Here is a 15,956-nt window from a genome sequence, read left to right as displayed (position 1 = left end):
TGTTGTTCATTAGCATAAGGTAAAATTGCTCCTGTCAACGACAATGATCTTTGACCAGAATTTATCGAAGATTGTTGGGTATCGGGCTGTTGCCTGGTTGCGTAATGATTTGCTGCAATCTGAGCAGCGGCGTTGGGTGTCATATTTTGTGAATTTTAATAAGGATGCTCACGGTAATGGTTATTAATTGAGCTTTATCCTTGCAAGGCTGGAGAGATAAATCGCATCTTTATTCCGAATCTGTTGCCCTTCTCGTCTTCTGTTTGCCATTGTATGATCAGAGAAAACTGGTAAATCTGTTTAATGGAAGGCAAACTTGTTTTAAATAAAAAAAAGCTTTCGAACAAATTAAAATCAATATGCGTCATAAAAAAAGTGTAACGAATCAATGTTTGTTATTTCATAAGAAAAATAAAGTGAACAACTAAACCTTTTACCAGAAGCATGTATTTATTAATCCGACATGTTTTGCTGTCGCTGTGCATGCTGCTATCCACCAAAGGTTGTCATAAATCATGCGCCTCCTGATATCATGCGCAGGTCGCAGGTTGTGTGTGTAGGGTATGTCAAAAACGATTCTAGCTAATACAAAAAAGCATAGCAGAATTTGGGGCAAGTGTGCCACCTTAAGCATTTCATGTTATAACTCATTAAAACCCGTTTATCAAAAACCGATTTATATCTCATAACTATTTTACACCTATTTTCTCACTAATAACAAAGATTCCGTGGATATAAGTGCAAACAAAACTGTTTTGAGGCGTTTTAAAAAGGGTCAACAAAGACGTGATGGGGCTATGGGGCAAGGGTGCCACTCGTATGGGGCAAGACGGCCACATGGGTAAAATAATTGAATTTCTTGGATAATTGATTTTTTTTACTAGTGTACGTGTTCCCACTTGTCTTGTGTCACCAATGTACAATTTTTGGCCAAAAAGTGTACTGCAATATCTTAGCTACTGATCAGTTTTTCCGGGGCAGAATTCGCACCTTAAAGTGCACCATTCCGCTGCACGCTACAACAATGTTTACATATTTGACAGCCCACGCCTATGATGTATATTGGCACACTTGCCCCAAATAGAGGTGGCTCTCTTGCCCCAAAAGTTGTAACTTTTTTAAAATTGGATTTTTCAGCGATAATTTTTTTTTCGACTAACCCCATAAAAAATACTTTTCTTAGCTTTACGGTGGTATAAATATTGTCTCAGTTCATTGTTCCTATATTTTTTAACGCTTATTTGTTGTGGTTGAATTTTTTTATGTTTCTGCCCAATTTTGAAATTCAACATAAAATAGTTGAAAACGATGAGAAAAATTGATTAATCTATATGAAATTTGGCACAGTAACGAAACGTCTAGTCATTGGAACGAAACCATCAGTATACTCAATTGGTCATTTAACTAAAGTTTTAATGGAAAAAATGCTTGGTGGCACTCTTGCCCCAAATTCCGCTACCATATCTTGCCCAAAACAGCCCATCACGCTGATCCGTGGCCAGGATCCGTTATCGACGGAGACACCGACACCATGTGACCGGATCGTTCGCCGGTTTGCCCTCGATGTGCTGTCTATAGACTGTTTGCCGCACAACCAGACGAATGTCAGCCCGCGCGAATCTATTGTGCGCTTTTGTGGCCGCAGCTCGCGAAGCTACAGTACACTGTGCGCGGTTAGTTTTGTTACGTTAGTGGGCTGGTCAACATGATGCTGGTTCGGTGTTGGTGGTGGTGATATTGGGAAGGCAAAAACGCACCTTCACTGTGTAGTGTTTGTGACATGCTATCCCGCGTTGCCGAGGGTAGCGTTAGCGTGGGTCATCATTGGTACCAGGGCATGTAAATGGAAATGTTTTGTTGTTGTTGTTGTTGTTGTTTCGCTCCATTCGTTCGTGTGTGCCTTCCCTGCCACACAAAAATATCATCATCACATCTTCGTTCGTTTCACTCCGGCAGCGGGGTGGTAAATTAACACGCGGCGGCTCCACTGCGATGTGCGAAATTACGTTGCAAGCGTTTCGCGCTCGAACGGATGCGCCCGATGGAACGGAAACCGATCTGATTGATCGTGTAGATACATTATTGACTGGCGGCAGAATTTCCCATGTGTGTTGGTGTCGCCGGTTTGTGTTTGGGTATGTAGTTATCGTTTCATCGTTCCGGAGACGGACGCACCGAGATCGACGTTTGCACATACCATTCATAGCGTCTAACACCTGCACAATGATAATTGTGCCAGTCTGGAGGAACACAGAGTCTTACCGTTCGTTCCGTTTTTAATTGCGCCTTTCGATTCGAGCCCTTATTGAACGAATGATGCCGATGTCTGAAGCAGGTAGACATTTGTCGAATTGCTGTAAATTACAGTGAGTTATCTTATTTATGCGCTAAGTACGCACTAGTTGACACTGATCAGCTGCTTGTAAACATCCTTAAAGGAAATGAATCGAAAATGAATTCTTTTGAAACCGTGACACCATCCGATTGAATCACAAATGAACACACGTCACGAGAGAGGGTGGCTCGGTTTGGTCGAAGGGTTCAAAAAGTTTACCACTTCACATTTATCACTGTCATTCATTAGGCACACGGCTCACGTGTAACCTTCTTCGAAAGGCGAACATTTATGGATGTGTTTTTTTATTCTCTCTCTCTTTATCTCTCTCTCTCTCTCTCTCTTTTTCTCTCTCTCTCTCTTTCTCTCTCTCTCTCTTACTCACTCTATCTTTTTCTATGCGGTTTGCATATGGAAACCAATACACCACTTACAAACGCCATGGCGTTTGTCTGTCGATGGTCGATTGAAATTTCACAGCTTTTACGATATGGTCGTACCGACTGTCGTAAGGTGTGCTGCTCGTTTAATTTTATGTCATTCTGTGTCAAAGGTAGTGCATTATTAAGCCTTACATGTATTGGTATATTTCCTGAAGAAAAAAAAAACAGAAAAAACTAAATCGACAAGTTGAAGCTAAATGGACGGACGCAACCTCAAAGCACAATAACCCTCACTATCGAACAAAAAGCCTACGCTAACGTTGTTCGGCATACACTAATGTTACGAATCAGACCGCACAGAAAGCAAAAAAAAAGCAAAAAAAACGCATACTTCCCTTGCTAATAGTGCCATAAAATTAGAGGTCGTCCTGACTCGTCGGCAGCATTAGGTATTCCACACTCGCCCAACCGCTGTGCAGTGCCTTCCCGCGAGCTACTACACGGAGAACATATTGGGACGAATAAATAATTTATATTGCAAAAGTGTGCTACTCGTTAGCGGTGACAGTTATTCTCGGTGCTCGGTCCTCGAATTGGACGATAAAACGAGGCAACAACGATGACGCAAATATCTGTTGACGATACAAACCGCACCTCGGTCGGCCAATTTCCGAAGGTCGTATGAGATTTGAATGACAAAATCTGTTCTCCACTATCCCGCGTAGGGGTGTGTGCAGGGTATAGTGTGGCCGTTAATTAAACTACAGAAAAAGTATCAAAGCAATATGATTATACGTGGTACATCGATGTTCTCAACGGCGAGATTTAAACAATAGATCGTTAGATTTGAAGGCACCTATAAAGCAATCTCGTAGTGTGTTTATCCATAAATTGTTCAAGAGATAAGCGAAATAGTTTTTAAATCATACAGAGCTTCTTTATTATGAATTCTAACCGTGGAGTTTATTAAACTGTCCCCAGACTGTCTCTTAGTCGCGAATCACGAAATTTAGTCGAAATCTACGGCATATTTTTGGTTGTTTTTTGTGTTGTATACCCACCTTCATGGTAGGCAATTTAAGACTCACATGATTGGCAAAAAGTAGACTCTTCGTAGAAATACCTTTTCGAGTTTTGAACTGGTATCAAGCACCGTAAGGCACCAAAAACATACCAGTTGAAGGTGCAAATTTCTTAGAAATATACCCTTATTAGATGATTATTTGAAAATCTCTTCATGTTTGTACCCAAACTGTGTTTCTAGTCATCTTTTTTATGTTGGCAAAACAAATCAATACTTTTGGGTTAAAATTGACCATTAGCTCGGAGTAATAAAAAAGGAATGCTCTATTACAACTATTTGTAATTGTTTGAATATTAGAGTACATGAAATATTACACCTATTTATAGTATACATGAAAGTTTCGAAAAATATTAGTTTTACACTTTAGTTTACTTCCTTTGTATCATTAAATAACATCGCGACAATCGATTAATGATTTCATTTGAAGATTGCATAGTTTTTTTTTTATAACTGCAGCATAATTTCTTTTCCTAAAGGCAGAACATTATTATCGCAAAACCGTCCAGCACGCTTTACGGCGCGTGTTCCACCGTAAACCATAATCATTCTAAGCCACGAGGCCGCCGCACGGCGCCGTCGGTCGCGAAATATTGTGCGTGCAGCACGAGGCGTTCCGTGCCATGCGAGATTTCGTGACTTATCGAATGCGTGTTCCAGCCATCGCGATGCCGGACGGATTGTCGAACATCGTCATCGTCCATCTTCGTCGCGGGATGTTTTTACTTTGTGCAAAGACCTCCGTGTGCTTCACGTGCTTTGCGCTGGAAAAACGTGATTTTTACACCCACAAAAGTGGGGAGGGAGTCCCCAACCGTAGCGAGGTAGCTTGCAAGGGGAATTCTGTCCCGGCGCAAGCCCACCCCAGGTGCCCCTTCCGCTGTAACAGGTGACTTACGAGGATTGCGGAGCAGTTTTGCATGCTTCCGAGCGCATGCGGGAAAGATGCTAGCTGGTTTTAATTAACCCCTAGAAACACCCTACGGGTGACTGCAGCCGGTTTGCGGTAGATGGCGGTTCGGCCGTTTGTGAGTGGGCCTGGCGTTCACCCGGTCTAAAGTCTAAAGATAAGTGTGCACGTTCACCTGAAAGTTCAAACCCACCACCGTCACGGGTTTGATCTGTTTCTGGTTCGCCGTTCATCACCGCCGTTCATCGTCATCATCACCATCATCATGATCAGCTGCATAATCCGGGCGGGGATTGGTTGGGAAACAATTATCCCGACCTGATCGCTCCCTGCCCTATGATAATGTCTCCCGAGATTCCACCGCTTTCCGACTGTACATCACCCTCCCTCTAATGCGTATCTTGAACACATTTGCTTGAATCAGCCGATTGGAGTTCAAAGTTCGCGAAACCGATCTTGCCCGGCTGGACAGGGTGACGACATGTTTCGTATAAAGTGTCTCGCCGGATCGACTCACGTTCCTACTCGCACGACCGGGGAGACATGCGATGGTTGTTAGCCCAAGAAATCTCATCTGGTAAGACGATTTTAATGTTTCCCACCATAACCGAGGCCAATCAATTTGCGGTGATGAATTTCATTCGGAAGAGCCACACACTACCGTCAAAGTACTTTTGCTGATGTGGTAATAATTCGATAAACTGTGCAATTTCTCTCGCATCATGCACTGGCGAGTGCAGGATGTTGTGCATTGCTGTAGCAGTTTTGCCGGCACTTTTACGCTTCAGCTGTCGTTGCAGCTTTGTTGCACCGTAAAATATGGTGAAATATGCAATATAATGTCTCGCTCGTGTTCAAACTCCAACCATAACAAACGCATTCCTTGAATTTCGTTTGCCGGAAATGTTTATCGCTAGCCTGTGGGTGTTGTCGGTGTGGTTTGGAATCTGAATCTGAGCTAAAGTTGTGTGCATGCTGAACCGGTTCGAGTTAATGTAAACATACTGTTCGAATTTATAATTGACCGTTTGTAAAGAGATCCATTTTATGCGCCGTTTTGCATATGAAGTATGAAATATCGAGTACTGGAATGTATTCCACTTTTTATTGATTTAAAACTGGACTTAGTGGATCAACAATTGTTAGATATAGCAAATTGTTTACTTTTCTAATACGTTGTTAAAATAAGATATAAAATAATAATGTTTATGTTTATGTTTATGTTTATTTGTCTATCGATGGACAATAATGCCCTCTCGAACCATTTTTGCAATGTTTTACAATGAGTTCTTTACAATGGATTACAATAACATAGAACATAAAAATGTGCACTATGGAACCAAGTTTAACACAGAAACACGATCATTAAACTCAGTTGGCGAAATCCTCGGCTCAAAAGCGTCGCTGACTGCGTTGAAAGCACGGCACATGAGTAGGAACGGGTCAGAGGAGCCAAATTGCGTTCTACGGTCGTCGAGGGCCAACATTGCCCGAGTCCGGAGCGGCCTGGCCGGAACGTACAGGTTGATGGCAGCCAGTAGTGACGGAGAGTCAATACGGCCGTCGAGAAGTCCCGTGATGAACGACAACCTGGCTTTTCGTATTCGCTCACTTAGGGTGGGTAGCCCGAGTAGTAAACACCTAGTCCGGTAATCGAGCCTTTGGTTCCATGAGCGAAGTGCAAATCGTGAAATTTTGCGCTGGATTGATTCCAATCGAGCTAACGGACGCGCTGCAGTTGGCCACCATACGATATTTGCATATTCCATTAACGTGCATATTAATCAACCTATGCATTTAAAGGAATGATCTACAAAACTATTTTTACAAATTTACTGCAACATTAATTATGAGTCTTTTAAGTTGTTTTATTTGTGACTTTCCAACAATAGCGCTATGCTTAACTTTCAGTAACTACTATTTTTTTCAAGGTTTCAATTCATATTAATCTAGCTATTTTTCTCGCGCACTGAATTGAAAGCTTCTATCATCACCATCTCAACATAAAACGCTCGCAAAGCGTCTGCTTGTGCATGTTTTTTCCTGCGTGAGGATTAGTGGTTTTATGGCTCACTACTGCAGTGTGAGATCATTACAAAGAAAAGAAAAAAATAATAGCTTTTTGCAGATGATAGCGCCTGTAATGGGGTTTACCTTTTTATGCGCCCTCTGTTCATCGTGCGGTGTAGCGATGCTGCATTTTGGCAACTAACAAAAAAAACGCACATGTTTGCAATTTTTATGGCGTGAATGCTCTTTGTCGACACGCAGCGCGGTGCATTTAAAATGTGTGATTGACTGTGCACATTGTGGTTGAGTGCTTCTCTTATCATACTATGGGATTTGGGAGCAGTGTAAGGTTACGTGTCAAGACATGGAGTCTCACGAGGCTCGTAAATTACACCGCTGCCGGATTCAGTATGCAAATGAACTTTGCGATGTTCTCTTTTTGTCTTAGTTACCAACTACCACGAAGGGCTTAAACACAACTTCATGTAAACCGTTGTCATTTCACGCCGAGGAAAGGCAAAGTATCGTACTAGTCCGTTGTATGGATTTTTGGTTTCAAAAGCAATTTCTTATGTTACTTACTTACTAGAATGCACAATATACCATGCTAAAATTGAAATAAACATCCAAAGAATAATTATGAACTTTTCACAGTTCGCTGGAATATGCAAACGCATATTCCAGCTGCTTATCTAGTTCAATGCAAACATACAACGATCTATCTCATGATTCGTCGCGATAAGCGATAAGATAATGAATGTAGAATGTTTTATGGCTGGGTAAATGAAATAAACGTGTGTACTTAGCCAAGTGCAATTAGTTGTATGGGGGAAATTTTTATTAGGCAAAGTATCCGTGGCAAAAAAACAATATCTAAAAAAAGCTTTACTTGAGGTGCCTGTGTTTATCGGAAAAATATGCTCTCAATTCATGGAACGACATACGATCTGTAACTAATATTATTTTGCAGAAGTGTCCCAAGGCTTCCGGGAAACAATATTGTGTGTCTTGTAAGCTCTGGTGGACTTTCTGCACTGCTTTGGCATGTTCACGAAACGTGGTGAAATTTCACTGCTGTTGTCTCTATTGATCCTGCATGCTGGCATGTTCCGAGAGCCGTGACATCGGTTAGCTGAGTTCCAAGAAATGTTTCATCAGCTTACCAAAATCCAATCAAGCGTTTTTACCCCAGCTCTTCATGGCTCGTTGTTTGACTCGTACTGGTTTCAGTGGCAACCAGTCTTTGTGGCGATTTTGATTCGAGAGCTTTATGCATAAGACACCTAAAGCAATACGGATTGCGACAGCATTCAAAATCCTGAAACATTTTCTTTACGATTTTCACTTTATAGTATCCCAAAACTAAATAAATATCTCAACAAATATCTTTAGCATATCAAAAAATAATATGAAATATTGATTCGATGTTAATTTGTTTTGACTGTCTGTGGTTACAAAGTCTGATAGAAACATGTAGTGGAGTCAAAACTGGAATGTTTTGTAAATATTTTCATAAAAAAAGATTTAAAATCTTAATCTATTTAACAAAACGTAACATAATATTGTAGTATTTTTACAAATTAAATTGGTGAAATAACAAAAAACGTAGTTATTCTAAATAGATAAAAATTAATAACAGAGTTTTTAAGCACTAGTTTTTAGCAAAATTGCTCGTACAAAGTCAACGAATATCATAGTAATTGAATTTATTTTTGGGTGTCAGTTTGCTTTGCGGCTGCAAACCTTTCCAAAGTTTACGGTCGGATATTTCATATCAAATTAAATTTCCTTCGGCTTGGTTTCTCAAAGCGCATGGATCAGATACAGTGCGATTTTCCACCTCCAGAACTGAGGCAACCTTCCGTTCTTTTCCAGCAGAACAATTTCCGGCGCATAAACAAATATCATCCGGGTGCCGGATGGAAGGATGGGCACGATTTACCGATAAGACATCATCCCATCCAAAGCAGAGGTTGAATCATGACGATACCTGTCGGGAAATCACATCCATTCATCCACGTGTCGTGTCGTGGGTGGAAGTTGATAAACAGTTAAGCTACTAGTAAATTTCTGTGTCAAAATATGGTACATTATTTGCAATTTGCAGCCAAACCGATAACTCATTTACTTCTCGAACTGGGAGTAGATAGCACAAATTCGATAAAAAAAAATCGTTCTTGTGTATTCTAGGGATGAAAGATGGCATGATTAAATCTGCTCACTGTTTTCTTGTTAGCCTTGTTAGGGAAAGTCTTTTCAGTGAATCATAGCGTGCACAATTTCAATGATAATCAGTATCAATGTAGCAAATCACAAGCGTCACAAGCGCAATCAGCAACATCAAATTTTAACTACATTGTTTGTTTTTGGCTAAACGACTTTATTGGCAAACACATTTCTATCAACTTTTTAAGTATTTCATGTGGTTGTGAGGATACTGTTGGAGAATGAGACACGATCGAATCAAAATGGGCCTTAAAGCTTGTTTGCTCAAATGAAGTGTGTGTACTCTTTTTGAATTTGCTTTGTTATCACATAACACATAGGTTGTTTTGTTGTGAAAAATGTTTCAAATCTACTTGCCCTCGGGAAAGGTTGTTGTCCTGCATGAAAGTTTTAACAATTATCCGATCTTTCGGATGTAGGTTTCTGTAGGTTAGACGATGATTAGGATTGCACTTGATACCGGCTGCTTTTACAGTGTATTTTGACACATTTAATCTCACAAACAAGGTCTCGAATTTTACTGATTTGGTCAAGGATGGTGATATCTTATTGGCATCATAATGTATTTTGAGATGATTTTGATAGCTAACCGTTGTTTAATATTGGCCAATTCTCACACTATCCAGCATACCTTGGTATTTAATGGCGATCGGATGATTTCCACACCGCAGAAAATTTAGTAACGTGAACGATGTATTACAAAACATTCGACTGTTGGGGAAACTTTCAAGTCCTAAATTTACACACAGCCACCGAACCAGATTTCCTTCGCCTTTGATCGTCTCAAATTAAAGCAAGGTTTTAACTATTTCATCAACCTGTCTTACTTCACTCTCCAGCTACCTCGAGGCTTCTTCATCTGCTTAATCATTGAGAAATGATACACATGTTACACGCTGATAAGAAACTCGATGGTGACAACTATCCGGTTTCCTCCTACTACTCTAATAATTGGTAAACAGAATGAATTAAAATGTCAGAAAATGTTTGCCAAGACAACAGGGGAAAGAGTTCACATTTTTGGTAAAACCTTGGCGACCAAACCACAACCCTGCTGCAACGATGCATGAGTTTCAACCATTTACACCAAGGTGATGGTAAGATATGCGATGCCATCGAATACTTTCAACACTCTATTATATAATGAAATTAATCTGTTCATCATTTCAACAATTCATCTCTAGTTCTGGACTTAATCTGTTGCCCTCGATGTAAAATTGCACAGCTGGCAAAGCGGAGATTAGCTTTCACGCTCTGATTGATTGCTCCATTTGACGTTCACGCTGGCCAGGGTGGATTTTTGGCAACGGCAGCGAAGCAGATTTCCGTACAATAGAATTGCGCGCGCCACTGCTATGGTGTATGCTTTTAACTTTCGGAAGAAGCCTTCGTGTATCAATGAAGGTTAGCTCCATATTGGGAGCTGCACGCTCGAAAATAGGTGTGCGCAAACGGAACATTGTTTTTCGCTTGGTTTGTCGTTTGCTATGCGAGTTGCTATGTTTGCTGGAACTCGGAGTGTAGCGAACGCTTCAAAACGCGTACGGCTTACATTTAGACGTGGATACGGCTCTTTTGGTAGGGTACGGCAGTAAAGTTATATATTGTTTTTCAAGTCAAACTGTTTACACTGCTTAAAAATCTACCTTGGATTGTTGCGTAGTGAGTTTGAACAGCTAAGTGACTGTAGATTTCATACCTTTCATACCTGTTTCCTACGTTTGGGTTGTGCTCTATGGATTTGTGAGGTTCGTGAATAGAATTTGATCATAAAAGGGAATGTCGTGTGTTTCGATTTCAACACATAATATTTCTTTTCGTGCTTCGTGCTATTTTTAAAAGTAAAATGTACCACTTGTGAAACATGAATACCAAGCCATCCGGTGCGAAACGACTGTGCCAACTAACGTGCACTTACGTTGGCTTCTTTTTATCTTGAAGAAGGTAGTACAACAAAAAAAGTACACATTAAACATGTTTATTGTCACCCTACAAAATCGCTCGTTTTGCCCATTAGCGCATCGGTGTTGGCGCCGTTCTCGGGATCGTTCTACTTTATTCTCCTTCACACGCTGTGCAACGCTGTCGCCGGTGGTGACGCTGTTGACTCATCCGAAAAAGGTAGATGACCAGTGACACGGATGACACCTGGATAATCAAGATATATAGTTAAAGTCAGTCAAGGTGCTGTGGTCGGTCGTTGTTTACCTCGCGCCGCTTGCGTTCGGGAGGAACGGTCGACCAAAGGTGATGCGCAATTCCTAACGGTTACCGTGGTAAGACACGCTTATATTTCCTGTTTCTTTGTCGTTTGGTTCTCGGGCCACACAGCGTTTGGTGTCGTAGCAGGTTTTTGCGCGAAACTGCGAACAAACTGCCTTATGTACTGCAAGGCTCAGTAAGTAATTATTGGTTATATCGATTGTGACATTTTTTGTGTACTCAATAAATGATAATATATTGTTTAGCGTATTTTTAAGCATGCCTATACAAAGCATCGAATTGTTTGCAGATACCATAAAAAAAAACAATAAACAAAAGCTCTTCTTCTACCATTCTCTCGCTGAGTATACTATAGTTCTACTTCCGATCATATAAAAACCACCATTATGAAGGCATTTATATCATTCATGTGCATCGGAATGATCGTTCATAGCATCGAGGCATGCTTCGAAACGTGTTATAGATTGCTATGTACTAAATGTATGTGCGAACATGCACACCAAACCTCTACTTTAAAGAGCTAAAATAGGAAGACAGTGAACGAGAAGCAGCAAATTTACCATAAATGTGAGTCAAATGATATGCGCATGCCGGCAAACGACGAGCTTATCAGGAAGTTGTACCGCACAGCATGTGCATGCATGCGCACATATGCGTCGGCTCGGTGCAATTTTCCGTCTTTTGCATCGCGCACAGCCGCTTCCCGTCGTTGTTGGAAGCGTTGTTTATGTGTTGCTCCCTTCACACAAGATGCAACTCACTCGTTCACGGTCGATTGCACACACACACAAACCTTTGCCGGTGACGTCACCTAGCTTGAGTTAAGTCATCCGCTGTTGTTTTGGGCAGTAGTTGAGATGTGTTTACGCTGTATTCGATACAGGAAATGGAGTTGTAACGAGAATACCACCGCTAAGCTCACTAAATCGTAAACAACATACTTTTGATTCGCTTTTGTACAACATCACATATTATTCGTTTTTGAAGCGAAAAACGTTTGAAACACGAAAAACATTCTCATTAGTGTAGAAAAAAAATATCACACAAATGTTATTGGATGTGGATTGTTTTTAAAAAGAAGCTAATTGAAAGGGATTTGCTAGCAGGAAAAAGCATCGTGCAACAAATGACTTTAAGTACTAAGATTGGAAGATAACAATGGAATGGAGTAGTAGAGACGATTGTTTGTCTTTAAATGTTGTTTCGCATGTTAGAAGTTCGTTTACCCAATGTTTCTTTAGTGCAATAGACTGCATGAGATTGTGTGGAGATTGTTTTGAATACAAAAAGTGTAACGTTTTGTAGTTCTAAGAGCAGCATATCAGTGATCTTATGTTATTTGGTCTTTGATAACGCTAATAGACTAGTTAAAGTTGATTATTAAGATTTATGGGAGATTTAGTGTCTCATTTTAAGTATTATTAGCATTCAACGAATCGTTCAATTCCTTTCAAATTACATAATGTATAGAGTAAATATAACATTTCAACAAAGACCACCTTCAGCTGAATGCTCCGAATCAACCAATAGAGATAATGCTCACCAATATACACATGTACTCAGTCAAAATCAAACAATAAACACCATCTTACTGGAGCACTGTGCTTTCAGTACGAAACAGTGAAGTGCTTTTGCTTCTGTCGATGCTTTGTTTCCTGCCCAACCGTTCTCGGGACTATAGACACTCATCGATTAGAGTATATTTTTGTTAAGAGCTGACGCGAACGTTTGTAACCGTACAATGCAGCACAACGGACCAAGTGCAAGTCAACAAAATAGACACACGAACCCAGCACACGTACACGTTGGATTAAATATCCCACTCCAGTCTATTGGTCTTATCCAAGGCGACCGGTGACGTCAAACGGCGATCGACGACGGTCGCATTATCATCGTTGCTCGTGCGAAACACTCGCCGGGTGTTAGCAGTGTCATTGATTTTCTCCTAAACCCAGTTCCTGCCGGACAGAATGCATGCCTCGCAAGTCATTCTTTTGCAGCAAAAAGAAAGGAACAAAAAGTGCCACCCAAGTGTGCTGAGCTAGAGATAGTAGCACAGTATAGTCTTTACTTTTTTGTGCTCTTCGGGAGAACATCGAATCCTTCCTAGATCGATTGACATTACATGACTATGAAGTGTTGTATGGAAGCTTCTCTCGTGTGTAGCTCGTTGCAATGCCATCGCACGCGCGTAAATATTTGACCCCACCGTCGACGGAATGTGGCGATGATTGCTTTCCACTCTAAAAACGAAGGCTTCTCCAACGAGTTGTGCCCTGTGCGGAAATAAACAGCATCCAAAGCAAACAGTTTACTCCGTGTAACTCCTTTTTGCCATACAACTAGCGGCTTGTTGGCACCGTGTGGCTTCCGGTTGCACGCACGAAAGTCCTTGGTAGTGCAATATTGTAGCTGATTGCTGCGTCTGATAGTACTTGACGGTCGGTTATCCTATTGAGCAGAAAATGGTCGTGTAACGAACTGCAAATTGTTGCTTTCTTCTCATTCGTCATTGTGTGTGTCGAATGCCATTTTTTCCTATTCCTTTTTTATCAGAACTCGGATAACATTACGTTTTCTATCATTGAAACGTCACTAATTTGTCACCTTATCCAAAACAGCTGCCTGCTGAAACCAATTATACCTTAAGTGACCAAATCCGTCGGCAGGATAGCGCGCCTTACGTCTAATTAAGTTGTTATAGCGGTGTGCCTTGGTGTGTGCCGCGGCCAACCCGACCCGGTTTCGGTCGGCCCCATGCGCACGGAGCGGCCCAGTGCAATGTGCGACGGCAGAGATAAATTACGACCTGACCTCGGCCGTGATATTGAACGCCGTTTTGCTAACGAAGTTTACAAACAACCGCCTGTAACTCGTACGAAGGTGGAGGACATCCGTCATCCGTCGGCAGGCGAACTAAAAATAGTGCTCCCAGCGTTGTCGAGGCTTGTCTTGTTCGTACGCTTTCTTTATGTATTTTTTTCTTCTGTTCCTACATGTTGTTTTTCCGATAGAACAAGATCGACCGAATGGATGTAGCACTATTTATCGTCCCTTGTGTTGGATCGAGTAAATTAGAACATCGTCTCCAGCTCTTCCAAGCTTCTGAAAATGACATGTCATGGAGATGTTAAAGGTCTCCCAAGATAAAGAATCGAGATGGTACCTCTTTGTGACGGAAGTGCTAAATTTGCAGCTTAGTGATAGGTACAAAATAGAGAAAAACACGTGCATTAAACGGATCTCTTCCGGCACGGAAAGCTCTCTGCTACATCGGTAGCACCCAACCCGACCAAGCGACGATGGGACACCGCATCCGGTGATGAAACTGTGGCATCTGATAACGCCGAGAATCACGATGGCTACATAGTAACATCCCAACAGTATTGTACCGCCCATGTGGTTGCCACTTTCATCGGATCTTGTTGCGGACCGCTATGGGGACGATGCGAGCTTCCACTGAAGGGTTGCAATTTATGGCTTGTTTACACTGCGCGGCAGTACGCGTCTTGTTGGATGCATCTTGTTCACTCAGACCTCGACCCAGTGGCTGCTGATACTTAGCATACCGTAAACTGTTCTGTAAACACAAACAAGCACCCACATCTCGGGTGCGGTTTGCGGACGGTCTGGCGTGTGAGGGTGGTTCGTGATAAGGGCCTGAAAGTTTCGTAGCGACATTCGACATGGTTTCTTGCCAGTTGGTGGAAAAATTATCGCCTTCAGTTGGAAAACTAATTGAAATAGTTTCATAAGAATGGGACGGGGCAAGGGTTGCGTTTACATGCTACACATGATTATGGCGCTATAATCTTACTAAAATATATGTCTTCTTTTGATATCATTTTCAGGAAGCCGTACGTCGACAGGTGGACAACGTTAATTTACACGCGTACATTTGTCTTAGTTCAAGATGGTAAGTTTCCATTTGATTCGTGACACATAACACGCATTATTATTCTAGTATGTTTAGCTTTCAACATATATATTCTTAACCGCCCAATGCTATGCTTAATTGATGATAATAATTGATGAGACGGTTGTTCAAGAAAATTCGACTTGCAATTTGTAGAGGAGAAGCATAATATTATTCTAATTTAATAGGTTTAGCATTGAATTTGATATTGATCTTGATTTGATTTAAACTTTGACATCAACATATAGTCTTATTCATGATTAAAACATATTTTACATTGAGTGGACCTTCAAACCAGTTTACTCTCGATCCATGTCAACATAATGTTTCCTCTAAGACACCAATGTTTGTCTGCAAAGCATCCATTAAAAACAGCAACTCACAATGTTTGCCTCTTCCGTAACAACACTTGCCTGGTTGTCATCAATTTGTTTCTCAAATTTATTTATGTTTTCAACCGCTTTGTTGACTAAGTTGAACTTCATTTTTGAAACTATGTTAATCCGTGTAAATAACATAATTTTCTATTTAATGCGTATACATTGAAAAATTACGATTTTTATGTCGATTTTACAAATTCTAATGGAATATTCTAAGTTGCCATGTATGTTGATGTAAAAACAATGCCGTAAATCATTAATCAATTTACCTTTTTTCACTTTGATTTTGTAGAAATACAATAGAGTTGCCATACAGTTGCTACAATACTTTATGAATGTATAACGATTTCTAGTAGAGCCAGAAATTGTTGTTTTACAGATAAAAATACATGCCTTAGAGGCAAACATTGATGTAGATCGTCAAACATTGGTGGTTTAGAGCCCACATTTAGCAACCAAGGTTGTATCTTTTTTAACTAATTCAATACTGCA

The 15,956-nt window shown here is 40.8% G+C and overlaps 1 protein-coding gene across 1 annotated transcript in view; it reads left to right on the top strand.

Moving 5' to 3' along the window:
* The window catches only part of LOC120952172 (mucin-5AC), a 48,612-nt gene that overhangs the window by 11,892 nt on the left and 20,764 nt on the right, over nucleotides 1-15,956 (top strand). The window contains exon 3 of the mRNA XM_049607507.1: nucleotides 15,020-15,084. The gene's annotated coding sequence lies outside the window, so the exon portion shown is untranslated. The remainder of the gene's footprint in view (nucleotides 1-15,019; nucleotides 15,085-15,956) is intronic.

This window comes from Anopheles coluzzii, chromosome 2, assembly GCF_943734685.1.
Source record: "Anopheles coluzzii chromosome 2, AcolN3, whole genome shotgun sequence".
NCBI lineage: Eukaryota > Metazoa > Arthropoda > Insecta > Diptera > Culicidae > Anopheles > Anopheles coluzzii.
This window is presented reverse-complemented; position numbering and strand designations above follow the sequence as displayed.